This window comes from Bemisia tabaci, unplaced genomic scaffold (genome assembly GCF_918797505.1).
Source record: "Bemisia tabaci unplaced genomic scaffold, PGI_BMITA_v3".
NCBI lineage: Eukaryota > Metazoa > Arthropoda > Insecta > Hemiptera > Aleyrodidae > Bemisia > Bemisia tabaci.
The window spans coordinates 603548-619151 of NW_027311734.1; the positions used below are offsets into that span (position 1 = coordinate 603548).

General features: G+C 40.5%; 1 protein-coding gene across 1 annotated transcript in view; it reads right to left on the reverse strand.

Annotated features, from left to right (window-relative positions):
- sick (sickie) overlaps positions 1–15604 on the reverse strand; it is a 333346-nt gene that overhangs the window by 254681 nt on the left and 63061 nt on the right. The window contains 1 exon segment of the mRNA XM_072305631.1: positions 14933–14958. The gene's annotated coding sequence lies outside the window, so the exon portion shown is untranslated.

A 15604-nucleotide genomic window follows, 5' to 3' on the forward strand; every position in this document is an offset into this window, starting at 1 on the left:
GTTTGGGTTCGGGATTAGTCTGGGCCAAGTCTGCCGTGCTAAGGAAAAACGTCGTATGAGCCTTCAGGCGTTGCCAAATTTACTCCGATAGAATACGAATTTTCTAGGAAACTGTTGGATATTTTGCTTTAAAATTTTAAGACAAGTATGTATACACAATTTAATTTAAAATGTCCAAAAATTTCAAGGAAAAATGAGCGTAACATACCTCAAAAATACGTGTTTTATCCGGGAAATGTGGCAACTCTCGAATATTCATACGGCGTTTTCCATTAGCCTGGTAGAGCTGGGTCTAATCCTCTGATATTTTAACAGGTGTTAAAAGTATGAGCCGATGAGCTCTTTTTAGTGAGGATTATCTTTTTCGGAGGAGCCATTGATTGTGACGTATACTGCCGTACTAGAGGAAAATGCCGTATGAACCTCCAGGCGTTTCCAAATTTTCTTTGATAAAACACGAAATAATTGTGAATTTGCGAACATTTTCCTTTCAATTTTTCGGATAATTTCATAAGCGATTTTACCTAAAGTTCCGAAAAATCAAGGAAAAATATTTATAAATTGCCTTAAATATAGCCATTTTATCGGAGGAATTTTGGCAATTCTTAAATGTTCATACATTTTCCCTCAGAACGGCAGTATACTACCGTGTTACAGGGGCAAAAAGTTCGATCATAAGATGACCGATTTTATCTTGAGCAACTATTTTAACTCTCCGGAGATCAAATTGCATACCCTCCGAAATGAAGGAACTTTGAACAGGTCCATTCTTTGTAGTCCAACAAAAGGCCCGCGCCGCCTAGACTGATAGTGGAGCTCGATAAACTCGCAAGTAGAGCATAGAAGGCTGTAGGGTGCTCATTGTTAAACATGCTGCCATTGAAGAATTTCAAAATCACAAAAAGTACTACACAAGTAGTAAAAGTAAAGGCAAAAGTAAAAGTACAAAAGTAATTGCTTTCTATCCGAGATTGAGAAGGAAGAGGAGATCAACGGCTTATGCGAGAGAACGGAAGAAAAAATGTTATCATGCGAGATAACAGAAATAATTTATCAAAAGACAACCAAGCATGAGCAATAAATCCGTTCAATTCAATATCAAACGATTGATCTCGGGGGCACGCGGCCCCATTCAATTTAACAGTGTTGAAGTTACGATGGCTGAGCGAGTGCCCTTGCCCTCAGAATATCGTGAGTTCATTCATGCATAGACTGACGTTGAAGAGAGCAGACCTCTGAGCGTATCACACGCATGAAATGAACTTTTTTCAAATCCAGTTTGCATTACGGAAACGCGCCCTGCACAAATCTCGGGTAGTTACGTCGCATATTTTCGGAGAAGAATAAGATTTATAGAGGGACGTTGGATGTTTCTAGGGTTTTTTTTAGGGCTGTTTATTCATTTTGAATATCGACGGTAGACTGTAAAAACGGATACCTCGTACTTGCGATGTTTCCAAATCTCTGCTCTCGTTTCATTGTATCGAAGCAGGACCAACCAACATTACTGCGCGAAATTTTCACGGAATGCTCTTTACTTGGCGAGTAAAACCAAGGAAGTCTTCAATAAATAACGTTAAGTTTTTTTCATCTAAAAAATTAACTATCGCAAGAATTCTGTAGCGTCGCAAACCAAGATAATTATGAATTTCTGCAGTTTCACTGTTAGTAATAATCATCTTAAAAGAGCTTAGGGCGACGAATAAAAAGAATTCGAAATTTGAAAAAGGTTAAAGTATGTCCAAGACTACGTATCACACTATAGAAGCGTGGAACAGCCCCTTGAATAATTCACTTGATTGAAATTGTAAGTGATACAACATTGCAAACGTTTCATTTTTGCTACATGGTCGTTTTTTAATTTTTTTTTATAAGTGAAATTGAGCGGGAAAATTTTACATTTGCTCTTTTATCAAGATCCAATATTTGACTCTGTGAAAATGATTGAAAATTTTGTGTGGCTTTACTTAAGGTGCGGCAGATAAGATACAGAATCTGCCGCGACGCGCTCGACCACCCCTATTTTGCCCCCTTAATGAACCCCTATTTTGCAATCAGGAACTACAATTTCTGGCTCACTTAATGAACAAAGTATGTGCCGTTAATTTCCCTACGCAGTTAGGTGTTTTTATTGTGAGCCAGAAATTGCAGTTCCTCATTGCCGAATGCAATCCAATTTATGGTAAAAAGCGTAGGGGATGAAAAACCTAGGCCGAGGCCCCTCCGGAAACAAACAGCTGATACAAAACATTCGGTTAAATACAAGACGTTCCGTCGACAACCCTAGGGTTGGCACGTGTTTCCAGGGTGTCGGCAAGCGATTTATGATGGTGTTACTGTTATGACACTCCGCGAAGGGGGTCACTGCGGAAGGAAGAAAAGAGTGACTAATTCGGCGTTATCTACCCCACGGATCGCAACCCTCTGCACCGAGCCATCATCACCCACGTTACGTAATAAAAGCAACAGGTACTTACTTAAGTGCTTTCGATAGCGTAACAAAAACAAAATGTGTAGTGCCGAGTGGGGATGGGGTCGCAGGGTAAAAAGAGGAGACGAAATAAAAAGAGAAAAGAAATGGAAAGTCCGTTACACGCGCGCGGGGCGGGACGGGGGTTGGTGGACGGCGCGGGAGGAATAGTGAAAGTTCAACCACCCCCTGACGAACCTCCCTTAATGTGTTGCGTTGCCATGGGGACGACGTGATAGTGAGTCATCGCGCGTTTTTGCCTCCGGGCTAGGATTTTTCCGAGCGTTGGCGGGCGCATACCGACGAAAGGGAAACCCCGCCACTGTTGCCGGCTTGTGCAAGAAAAAGGCTAATAAAAAATTCATATGTTCCCTGAACTGCATGTGTTGAAACATCGCAATAGGCTTGAAATAAAATGTATGAGTGAGAATAAGCTGCGACAAGCGGATTAAAATAAAGTGCCTGATAAAAGGGTTAAATTGTAAATTTAATTATAAGTTTGTACTTCTTTATTAAAATTTAAACTAGTAGGTTTAATTATAATTTTGAAAATTATTAGTTTAACTTAACTTAAAATTTTAATAAAAAATAAATAGAATAAAATAAGATATTAGAAATAAAAATCTTAGTAATCCAAATCTAATTACACTCTAATTACAATCTATTTACACTCTTACGTAATCGAATGCTCGGGGGGGGGGGGGGCTGCGAATCACTGATTCCTTGATCCTCGGGGATCTATGATTGACACTTGTAGAACTCAAGTTCGTACAATAAGTAAATACAAATATACACTCAATTTTCCAGGGACTGAAGTGCAAGAAGCGAGATTGAGTGCTCCTTAAGTTCAATGATGATGAAATTTGGTCTACAAAGAATTTCACCTATGTATATTGCATCATGCTCCTAAAGTGACTTTGGAGAGAAAAATTCAATGTTGATCCCTAAAAGCAAGGACTGATAATTTGCTGCTGTAATTTTGATAAGCGAGCACTTCTTACCGTTATTTACTTCCTGCACTGTCGTTTGATGAATTTACGTGTTTGTGAAGAAATGTTAATCTCTAAAATGGCCAAATGGATCAGCTATGATCTTACTTGCAGGATTATACTTAGATGGCAAAAAATAGGACAAGCCAGGGCCGGATTCAGGGGGTGGCCACATGGGCCCCGGCCCATGGCGGCAAAATTTAGAGGGTGGCAAATTTTGCAATCTTTTTGAGTGTAGGTATCAAAAAATGAGAGAAAACAATCGGTTTCAGAAAATAAATTACAAACGAGAAAAGGCGACAAAATCTCTCATATCCTGAGAGTGAAAGTAAAGTGATTTCTAACTTTGTCGTCTTTTGGTGATACAAGAGACAACACCTTTAATTAGTCGAGTTAAGAGAGAACCCAAACACGCAATTTGACCTGGAACGGAGCGGCGCGACGGCGCGGCGGTCGGCATGAAACGCATAGCGCCTACAAGACTGCATTAATACTTCACGCATTGCGTCAAACACACTGCAGCCAGCAGCGCAGTCGGCTTGAAACGCACAGCGCCTACAAGACTACATGAATACTTCACGCATTGACGCATTGCGCCAAACAGTGTGTTCAGCAGCGGTCGGCGTGAAACGCATAGCGCCTACTAGACTGCATGAATACTTCACGCATTACTCCAACAGTGCGGTCGGCGCGGTGATGGAAGTTAAAATTTTTAACCACATTTATGTTTGTTCATTCATAATTTTTTCGTTCTTTTTTACAAATGGAAGGCCTTGTCCAAACAGGGATAGGTTTACGGAACTGAACTTTTGTTAGTGTTGACAGGGCTTTTTCAAAAAAATGTGCCCAACACGAGTAAACGCGTCTTATACACCCCTCCCCCACCGTTACATTCACTTGATGGTTTTCATAGATCGTATTCGACAGATCACACAGGTGAGATTATATTGATATCGATTGGTTCAATATGTAACCAAAGCCTCTAAAGTCAGTTTAGAAATCTGAGGTAACGGGTCTTATGTGATCGAATTTTTACCAAAATCGAACCATTCAGAAATGGATTCGAATGGCCATTACTCTTCGTATAAAGGGGCTCTAATCTTAAAGAAAGCAAATTCGCCTTGATTTGGTGGGGTATGCAAAAGCGGCAACAAGGCGGGTTCGCGGCCGCAATTCAATTGCCGCACGGGAAGTCGCGTCGGGGAACCCGGACCCGGGGGTCGGGGGGAGGATCCGACTGTTCCTCTGGATGTACCTAATCTAGTTTCCTAGTTCTTTTGATTGCACGCCTAATATCGCAGGGCGCAGGGCTCGATGCACCGAGGAGGGTCCCGCAACTCGCACGCACGCCTTCCTTCCGCGGGCCCACCACCCGCAGCATATCCCTGTCCCAGACTCCGCGAGAGATATCCCTTCCGAGAGTGTAGCTTCTTTTCCTTTCCGTTCCGATTAGACCTCCCCCGGTTTCTCCTCACCTCATTATCAACCCCCGTTGCCGGGATTACGAAGAAAAACGAGAATAACCTGCTACAACGTTAAACGTCTTCTCATCCTGTACACTGGAAAAAAAAAACCATATTGGATCTGGAGTCCAGACTCTTGAAAACATGGACAAGAAAAAATACTCTTGATTCGATCGGATTTTTGCTTGAATCAAAACGAAATCCGCTTAAATTAGGAGGCTTGGTTCTTGGTTTAAGCTTAAATCTGATTGAATTAAGAGTACTTGTTCTTTTCGATGTTTTTAAGAATCTGGACTCTATGTGTTTTTTTCCAGTGTACCATTCAAAAAGAAGGAAGACTTTACAAAGAGATCGGAGACTTTTGCAACCTGCAGGAACTTAGACTATCTGCATTGAAGTTCGGTCTCTACGACCAAAAAGTTCAATTGCCTGGACTGAAAGCTCTGGTGGACCTTATAACCCCAAGTTTTTGCGCCTGGCGGATGAGATTTTTATACTTTAAGGGAAACAATTCAAATCGGAAGCTTTGAGAATGAGCTCTCTATTTCGAGCACTGATCTCTTTTTAAGATTAGAGTTAAGACGGTAATTCGGGGGATTTTTTCGTTTAAGAGGTATCATACATGGAGGACTATATATTGAAAAGAAATGACTCAGCCTTGATCGAATGGAGGGGTTGTTCCTAAAGTCTTGGCTCAAATAGACTTTTCGAATGATTGAATAATGAAAACTACATCACCGCGCAAAAGAAGTCCACCTGCATGAGATTTGAAAACTCCAACGATACTTCATGACCTTCAATATGGTAGCTATGATTGATTTTCGTTGATTGTAAATTCAAAATGTACCGAGGTAGATGTATACGTAATTTTGGCGAGGATGCATAAATGATGAAAATATATTCTACAGACGGTGACAAATTAACGCACAGCTCTATTCATTTGCCATGGTCCCGATTTTTGTAAAAAGTTAATTATATACTTTCACAACATTCATTGCATATGGTTGAAATAATAATACGCATAGTAGAGAAACTCTAAAATAACGGAGTGAAATTTATAAATTCCTATTAGATTAAATCAAACGCTACGAATTCAGCATTTGCAACTCTAAATAATTCTGAGTGTCACACTTCTAACTTTAAACGCCTCCTTACAAATAATAAACAGACTGTAATCGAGACTTATGTAACTTGTTTCAACGATATCAATCGAAAAAGCGCAGCGTATGGTAAAACTTTTGAGCGTGGATAAAAGTTTCCGCGAGACTTGAAAGTTCATTAATTCAATGCCAATGTCACTTGCTGCGAGTTCCGTTGAACTTCGTAGGACACGAAATGCAAAACCGCCATTGAAAAGGCCCTGAAAGTTAGGAAAAACTAAAATACACCGTTTATAATTTTCCACCCTCGGTTATGAAAGCACCGTGTATACTGCCACGGTAAGGAAAAACACCGTGTGAACATTCAAACGTTGTCAAATTTCTTCCGATAAAATATTTATTTTCGAAGAAGTGTAGGAATATTATTCTTCCAAATTTTCAGGTATGATAGGATTGATTTAGGGAGGTATTGTCTGAAAAATTCGAGGAAAAATAATCGTATGTTTTTCTTTTAAATCCGTGTTTTATCAGAGTAAATTAGGCGAAGTCTGGAAGCTCATACGACATTTTCCCTTATCACGGGAGCACAGGACAGGAAAGGTAAACGGGGTAACTATACGGTCGAAAGCTCGAAGGCAGAAAACGGAGAAGTGATGCAACTGACAGGTCGGAAAAGGTAAAACCCCTGTTACGCACGACTAGCGCCGCAAAATGGAACCGCTGCCGGCGTTTTCCAACCATCCATGCCGCCTTGTTACCGAAGAAAGCGATAAATGCAAAAATATATAGTCTTGAGAAAATGAACCTATCTAGCGTTCGAGTTGGAAATTTTATCAGTCAAATCCTCTCTTCTACATATGTAAAATTGTTAATTAACATTTAGCAGTCTCATAAAAACAGTTCGGATCATTGGAAGTCGACGAATTTGAACTTTAACAATGTCAAAAAGGGCCTACTTATGTTCAGCAAGACCTCAGTACGCGCTATGTTCTACATGCTTGCGTAGTTATGTTTCGCAAAATTAGCCTTATTTGCGAAAATAAACGAAGGCTATGAGAAAGCAGTGAGTATTCGAAAATGAACGTCCTTTCCGAAAAAACAGCAATAGGTCCACGTAATTCCGCAAAGCTGTACTTCCTGCGTTCTTCGATGAAATGGAATCGATTTTTGTCAATTTCTAACCTCATGCACTTTTGAGACTACCTCGGTAGGTGGTCCGGTCATTAATGCTGGTCAACATGGAAAATCGAACGTAACAGCCGCATCGTGACCAGACAAAGTATACCGTCTTGTTGCAATGAAGGCTAGCTATACACTAGAAAAAAATTCTCTTGAATCCAGACTTTAGAGGATTTGACAAGAAAAAATACTCTTGATTCAATCGAATTTTTGCTTGAATGAAAAGTAAATCTGCGTAAATTAAGAGGCTTGGCTCTCGATTCAAGCGAAAATCCGAGTGAATCAAAAGTGTTTAATCGTGTCAAATTTTTTAAGAGTTTAGACTCTAGATCCAGGAGATTTTTTTCGGCTGTTGGTAAAAAACTGAAGCACGTCCGGTCATAGATTATCACCTACATGGAAAGGAATTCTCCAGCAACTCCTCCAAACTTTGAGAACTATGACCCCCAAAAGCTTTAGTATTCCTTACTGAGAGGTTCAGACGTTAAAACTGAAGTCTCAGAGTAAATGGAATGCTACAAGCTACATTTAATTCTATTTTTTCCAGGGCAATTGATCCAGTTCCCACTGTGCGGCGCGGTGTGCGCGCAGAAAAAAAAGGCCAGCGCTGCAGAAGGCGAAGAAATGAGCAATTACGGGGTAATTTGATGCGTGAACACGCGCATAAAACTGACTCCCGACTCGGCTTCCTTGAAATGAAAATGAAAGCACGAGATCTTCGGGGTATATAACCGTGTGTCCACCAGGCCGGCTTAGCGGAGGTTAAGAGGTGAGGGCGGTTTCCCCTGCAGCTCCACCCGTGACGGCTTAAGCCTTTGATTTTACGTGACTCTTGTTACCCCATTCGAAACAAAACTTGCGCTCATGCCTCGCGTGTTACAGCTCCGGAACTAACTCGAACCCACTTTTTTGTTTATACACCGATATCATTATTTCAACAATATTTCGACTCGCAAGAGAACATCGAAGTAAATGTGCATTGGGGTGGAATTGTTTATACAGAATGCGACGATTCAACAAAAAAATGCATTCCACTGATCGGGGGGAAATCTTCATTTTATTCTTTACAGCGAAGATTTCGTAATAGTGAAGGAAATAGGAAAGCATGGTTTGTCCTCTTTGCAGAAATCCTCAAAAAATTTGGACGAATGGGAAAAAACTTACCCTGACTATGAGACGTGATGCATTCGAGTGGAGTAGCATAGAGACAAATTACGACCAAAATGGAATTTCTCGGTTCGAAAACGACCAATCTCGGGGAAAAAATTGCAAGAGACGAAATTGCGTGACGGCCAGAAGTGAGAGTTTCCACGCAAAAAAAGAACTCGAAAAAACCCGCGTTGGGTCCTTTTTGAACAGAGAAATTTAAATATACACGAACCTATCAGAAACTGAAGGATGATCAGTGGCCGTGCAAAACTTGAGTAGCGGAATTCAGATTTTGTCAACTGCGGTAGAGGTAACGACGAGAGTAATATTGTGGTAACGCAGATTACTTGCTATGCTCCTTCAATTTGGTGGTTATGTAATTTGAGCTACGCAGAAGTTGTTTTAGTTGTATCACGCTTTGTGCTTTCGTCGTTCCATCATTCAAGTCGGTATAAATCAACGCAGAGTAAATGCGCGCCCTGCAGGACGAGTGAAAATAAATTTTTTTAGTCTTTTTTTCGGTCTCCAACCCACACCTACTCATTTCCAACAATAAAACCACACACTGAAAAAAAGTAGCTTGGATCAAGCATGATAATTCTTGAATTTGCCGCCAAGAATTTTCTTTGTTTTGCTTTAAGCTGACTTTTTCTTGATTCAAGAAAAATAATGCTTGGGTTAAGCAAAAAAGTAGCTTATATTAACCAGCAAAATTCTTCATTTAAGAAGAAATACTTCTTGGCGGCAAATTTAAGATTCTTTTTTTTCCAGTGCACCATCTGTAAATTGCACGACTTTACATTCGGGAGCTCGTAAGGTTTGACACGCAAAAATGGTACTGCATCTTTCTCATGTTACCGTAACATAACCAAAAACAATTGTAAAATAAAATAAGGCGTAACCACAACCATCAAAACGCGTGGGCCATGAATTCATTAGTTCTTGGAGCACGTACAGATTATGTTCATAATCGGTTACATCTGGTGTCAGGGCAACTGCGCCCGCCCGCACACGCGGTAGCAGTAGCTCGTGTAATTTTTTTGAGCCCGCGGTGGGGAGGGGGTGACTCTGCACGGAGTCGCGGCTGTAATATTAACATGGGTGGGGTGGAGGTGGTATACAAGGGTCGAATAGAGGCGCCGCGGTAAGAAAACGAAAGGCGTTCGGAGGCGTTGGGGACCTCACGTTCGTGGCCAGCACGGCACGACGACGCCACTTGAATGGCCTAAAAAGTGCCGTCCGACCATGCGATGCATGTGTACCGCACTGGTGAACAGATTTGTCGAAGCGTGAAAAACTGAAATTTGTCTCCCATTTTTTCTCTGTCTTTATTTTCTTCGGATTATTTCTCGCCATTCTATCGTCTCCTAACCGTTGAGCGAACCAGAACATGTTTTATGGATTTTCCTTACTGTTTTAAACTATTTTTACTTTTTATTTTTGATTCCAGGTTGCCGAAGAAGGTGTTGGAGTGGGTCCCCCCAGGTAGGCGACGGAGAGGGCGTCCAGCCAAACGGTGGGTAGAGGGCATCCATGAAGAGATGGAGAGATGCCAGCTTCCGGAGGATCTCTACCATGACAGATTCCTGTGGAGAATAGGCGTCGCAGAGCGCCCTAGCGCGCCGTAAAAGCGGCTCATACATACATACATTTTTGATTTATGCAAGTAATTTGGATGGATGCATTCGACCTGAGATCAACTAGCTGATTCCGCCAGCACATGAATGTGCTCTGAAAAGTCCTGCGTGCTGGTGCAATTTTAGAGGCCAAAATATTCGGACGAAACCTATACTCGGGTTACAGTGTGCAATTCGGAACTAAAATTTCTAGCTCATAGGTAAAAGCAACCATCTAATTAGGAAAACTAATGACACAAATACGTTGTTTCCAAAATTAGCCAAAGATAGTAGTTCCCTTGGGAAAAATTTGGTTCGATTGTGGCATCGCTAGGAACTCAATTCTACACGGGTCAGTCTGTCATTTTTTTATTTTACGACTGTTTAAATAAACCGCGACAAAGATATGAAAGCGATGAATTGGACTAATAAACTTCCAAAAGGGTGAATGTTTTTTCTCCCTTGAGCTTTGAGACTCGTAAGACTTCTCGAACGGCAGAGTTCATAAAAAAAAGTAAAACCCGGTCCTATAGTGTAAAACACCACCCACAGTAGACCTATAGAAAAACGCTCATTCCTGCGATCATTATAGAGTCAAAGAGACAAACAAACGGACAAACTTTCGTTTGAATTAATAACCTCTCCTGCCCTCTCTCGATGTCGATCAGTTGTTCCGGGAACAGTTATTTTCAAACAAGGGGGCGTCACAGTGGGAAAAACAGCCGATCTAGCGCCGAAAAAGTCGGAAAATCAGCATCAATGAAAATGGCAAAAATTGGTATGTATGTGTTCCCTAGGATCTACTGATCAAGAATCAGCCAAGTTATACTTCATAAGATCGATCTTATCTGCGATAATAATAAGAAATGCACCGGTTAGCGCGGAGCTGGTTGAGGACCGCCTCAGAGTGGTTACATTCAGTAGCCTCGTGTGTTCTTCTAAGTGTGTCATTAATGACTTTTAAATTTTTTTCAACAAAGGCTTGCTCACCTAAACGTAAGGATACCATTTTTTTCTTTTTTACATACTTCTATGACTTACAGCAATTTTTGAAAGTTAGCCTCTGAAATAGTCAGAAATTCAAACTTCTAAAGACTGCATCTTACAATATCCAAGGATATCCAAGGAGATATTTATATCCAGTTACTCGTTATACTATCAAGATCACAAAAATCTTTGGTTGAAACCAGCCTTTCCCAGCCTTTCAGAGATATTTGATCAAAACTGAGTCGAAACGTGTGCTCAGATTGATTGTAACTGTCGTTTTGACTAGCAGCCTAGCGTTGAATCGCTGCGTAGCGTAGGGAGAGTGCGTGCGCAGAGCGCTGCGCGCGCAACTCCCCCAACGCACTTTTATATTACAGCTATTTCTGCTCCTAACTAACCTATCAGCGATAGCCTAGTGGACAGCGTGCTTCGTTGATAATCTTTCTAGTCCGGGTTCGATCCTCGCCAGTATCGATGTTTTATATTTTATCCGTGCAAATTTTTACTTTTTAGTTGTTTCTCTCGTACTATATTTATTAACAAAATGCGCATGTACAATACTTCATATTTTTCAAATTTTGAGGAGCTGAAAAGTTATGGAAAATTATTGAGCACGCAAACCATTCCCAAAAAAAGGGGGGGAATACGACTAGTATACTTCATAGTGTAGGAAGTAACCAGGAACAACATAAAAAGCAAGAAATATTTTATTTTAACTCCACTGACCGATCAGGAACCACAAACCAAAGCACAGTCTCTAGGAATGTGAATTACAGCTAATTTGCCGACTAAATTTAGCTCGATACCTCTGAAATTTACGAAAAATCGCGCATTATGCTTTCTTTGATGCTTAGGTATGATATATAGGACCAACTAAGTGTGAAAATCCAATGGGAAAGTGAACACTCCGAGCGTCAAGACTTTTCTGCGCTGGATTGGCTGTTTTTTCCCACTGTGGCGTAGGCGCTTCAATTTGCCTAATGAAAGGAGACGCAATTAAAAATAGATTTAAACTTTCTCTCTCATTTGCTGGCTGGACGGATTTTGCTCATCGGACGACAGGACATATCTCCGTCTCCACATTAGTTCTGTGAAACAAAGGAGTTATTTAGACTCTTTTTATGACTTTACCGCAGAATGTTGGTCATTATGCCTCTCTCATCATACAAAAATCAGAGATGCCTTTAATTATATTGAAAGAAATTGTTTGGTGTGTAAATTGGTTATTTCGGTCTGTAAAGAGTAAAAATCAATGCACTATGTCAGCACTGTTGCGATGTGGGTGAAAATACAGCTCAGAATCCGAGACCATCATTTGGACGTATTTAAATCAAGAGGAACTAAATCCATTCTGACATGATCCCTAATACACATAAGAATACGTGCATGATAAGGCTCATGTCACGATGTATATAGTTCCTTTTGATTTAAAGACGTCTGTCCATTGCAACCACCCGCTTCTACCGGTAGGATCGCTTTACTTTCAGATTATCTTCATTGCCGATCTCTTTGTCTATCAATTTCAATAATACTTACTACTAGACTATCTCTATTCTTATTTCTACTAGATTTCCTAGCGAGGATATGTAGCTACAGACAGTCCAAACCCCACCACCATTCCTTCTTATCCATGTATTTTGAAGCCTTCCGAGTGAAAATGACAAACGTTCTATTTAAAATATGATGCAGACCCGTCATTTTTACATAATAGGTTTCATTCGGTTTAGGGGCTCCAGGGGTAGTTCACTGACTTCTGGCCGACAAAGTAAGATCTGCAACTGTCTGCGCGTAGTGGCGGCGGCGGCGGCGGCGCGCTTAAAAATAGCCGGACTAGACATGCATAAAGCCGTTTTGAAACGTAGGTGAGGGGCATGTTCCGAGTCGGGAAAAATGAGCCGGGGTTTTTGCGCGCCGGTAATGATACATTGATTAATGAGCAATAATTAATTTTTGGAAACACATCCGCAGACAGCTGCTCCACTCCCGTGTACTTAAGTTTGATGGCATGCATGAAAGCTAATACACGAGTAAAATGGACAATATACAATTTACATTAAGCATAAGTATAAAAGCTCCCCGGGTTCTCAAACCAGTTTTGATCATTCGAGCCGATTCTTTTCGTCACTCTGAGGAAGAAAGAACGGAACTTCGATTTTCAAAAAAGCGACAGAGAGGCAGCGCATAGGATAGGTACATGCCGCTGATGTCAAAGGAAAGTGTTATAAAACTAATCTCGGTTAAACGAATCACTTTATGAAAGTTCAAAGTTTTCACTACGGATTGCGACATTGGGTGTCTATAATTTTTCATTCATGATTGAAATTTATAAATTATAGAATCCTGGAATATTCTCCATTTTTTCAGATACCCTTTTAATTTTGACCAGAAACTGTTGTTTAAGCGTAAACTATACTGCAGCCTCAGAGGCATTGAATGACTGGTGCGGCACATTTTCACTGACGAAAAATAAAATTCTCGAGTTTCAATCTTCATGACTTTTCTCAGACGACCGAACGCTGCCTGCGCTGCCGTGTGTCACCGACAAATCTCTCCTTACTCAAATTGGCAAACGTATAAAACCGCACATGTCAAGCATCTGATGAGCTCCAGAGCATGAGCATTCCTGGAGAGTTCAGTTTTCCAGAAAAATGGACTTGTTCGGTCTCAATTTCGACCGATTTGCTTGTAAAATAGACCGACTGCAAGCGCGTGAACAAAGAGCTCCGGGGTATTCTGCCGCATGAAGGAAAAACGCCGTATGAACATGCGAGTGTTGCCAAATTTCCTTCGATAAAATGTTCATTTTTAAGGAAAGCTATGAATATTTTTTATTGGAAGTTTCAAAGACTTCAGGTGAAATTGCGAACAAAATTATATGAATAATAGGAAGAAAAATATTTAAAAATTTTCCCGAGAATTCGTGATTAACCAAAGAAAAGTGGCAACGCCTGAAGGTTCATACGGCGTTTTTCCTTAGCACGGCAGTATTCGACTCGTGTAATGACTTCCGCGACACAGGATGACGAATTCCAAATTAGCACGGCCGAGACATAAAAGAAGATCTTTAATTGCGCTATTTACTCAGAGATGAAAACACAGAAAATCTCTCCTTCTTGCACCTATGCTAGCAACTTCCGCTTCTCCAGGCCGCAAAACCATTTGCGATGCAGCAGTCAAGGTACAGACACCACGCACCATTCATTGCGGATAAACAAACGCAGTTCCGCATTTGGACGCTTCTTTCAAGTCTAAAATTAGCGGCTCGACCCCTCAATTACTTCTACCTCGGGGAGAAAAGAGCGTGAAAGCACTTGGAAATTAAGCTGAAAGCAAGTGGTGCTTTTGCCCCGGCAAAAGAGTCATTAGAAAGCTTCGTCTGAGATCAATGCAAAAACAAACGGATTAGTCTAATGAATTTTTTGTCCAATCACGGTCAATTGAGCACACTCAAGGATCGCATGCTCTCGCATACAAAGAAAAAAAGTAGATAGGCTTTTTTTTCTTTGTAAATCAACTATCTACAGATTATTAAGCTGCTTTACATGAGATTTTGTAGCGATTTACAAAGCAAACTTACTAAACACCAATTTCAGACTTTTGCACAGCGCCCTAGCTTATAATTAAGTTTATACTAGGGGTCTGTACAATATTAAAAAAGTTTATTTCGTGCAAACAAGGAGAGAAAATTACACATGACCATGAATATGAATTTTTTCAAAAAATGTAATTTTATAACTATGGACCACCCATTTTTTTTACTGGCCAATGGCTAACACTGTGTTTAGAGTAAAGTATAACTCCACGCTTCTCGTGGCTTGCTTGAAAATACAGTTACGTTCCTACGCCAGAGGATCGATGCCGTGTCTCGTTTAAACGTTATTTTTCTTTTAAAAATGTTACTTCCTTAGGAACCCACTTAAAAATATTTTTAAAAGAAATCATAAGTAAGTGTTCTTATCAATCAGGTTAAAAATCTTACCTCTGATCAACGTTTTTCAGCAGCATCTGTAAAAAAAAAAGAAACAAAACTTTAATCATGTAAACCGATATATTTGAAGTAGAAAAACATCAATTTTTGAAACTAGAATGAAAAAAGGTATCTCGGTTTGCAACGTTTCAAACTTCCTATCTATTGGCACTAAATAAAATATAGTTATTGTTAGCGGACATTTTGAGGGGAGATTTTTAGTGCGTCCTTTGTTAAAATAGTAAAATACGATGAGGCAATTATTACTTATCCATAGAAGGGTTCCCATTATCTGCCCCTTATTATCAGATGTTATGAAGTTAACTGCAACTCGAACGCATGCTGCAATGATAGACATATGGGCATAGGAGGCTCGTCTGTGAATAATTGTCACTTGAATGTAAAAAAAAGTCAAATGGGGGAAGGAGGATGACACCGAAAGACTCGAAGCACGCTTCAGATTTTTTTCATGCTACCTAACACATTCACGCACTCCACCCACTGGCGCGCCACAACGAAGAGGGCTCAAAAAAAAGGGTCGAAAAAAGACAGATAGACAGAGGGTGTCGGTGAGTGGGAAGAAGGGCGTTCAGAAGACATAAGAGGCTTCTTTAAATTGTTCTAATGAAAATATTAATAGGTGTCGCGGCCGGTATCAAAAATCCCATCTCGCGGAGGCAACAG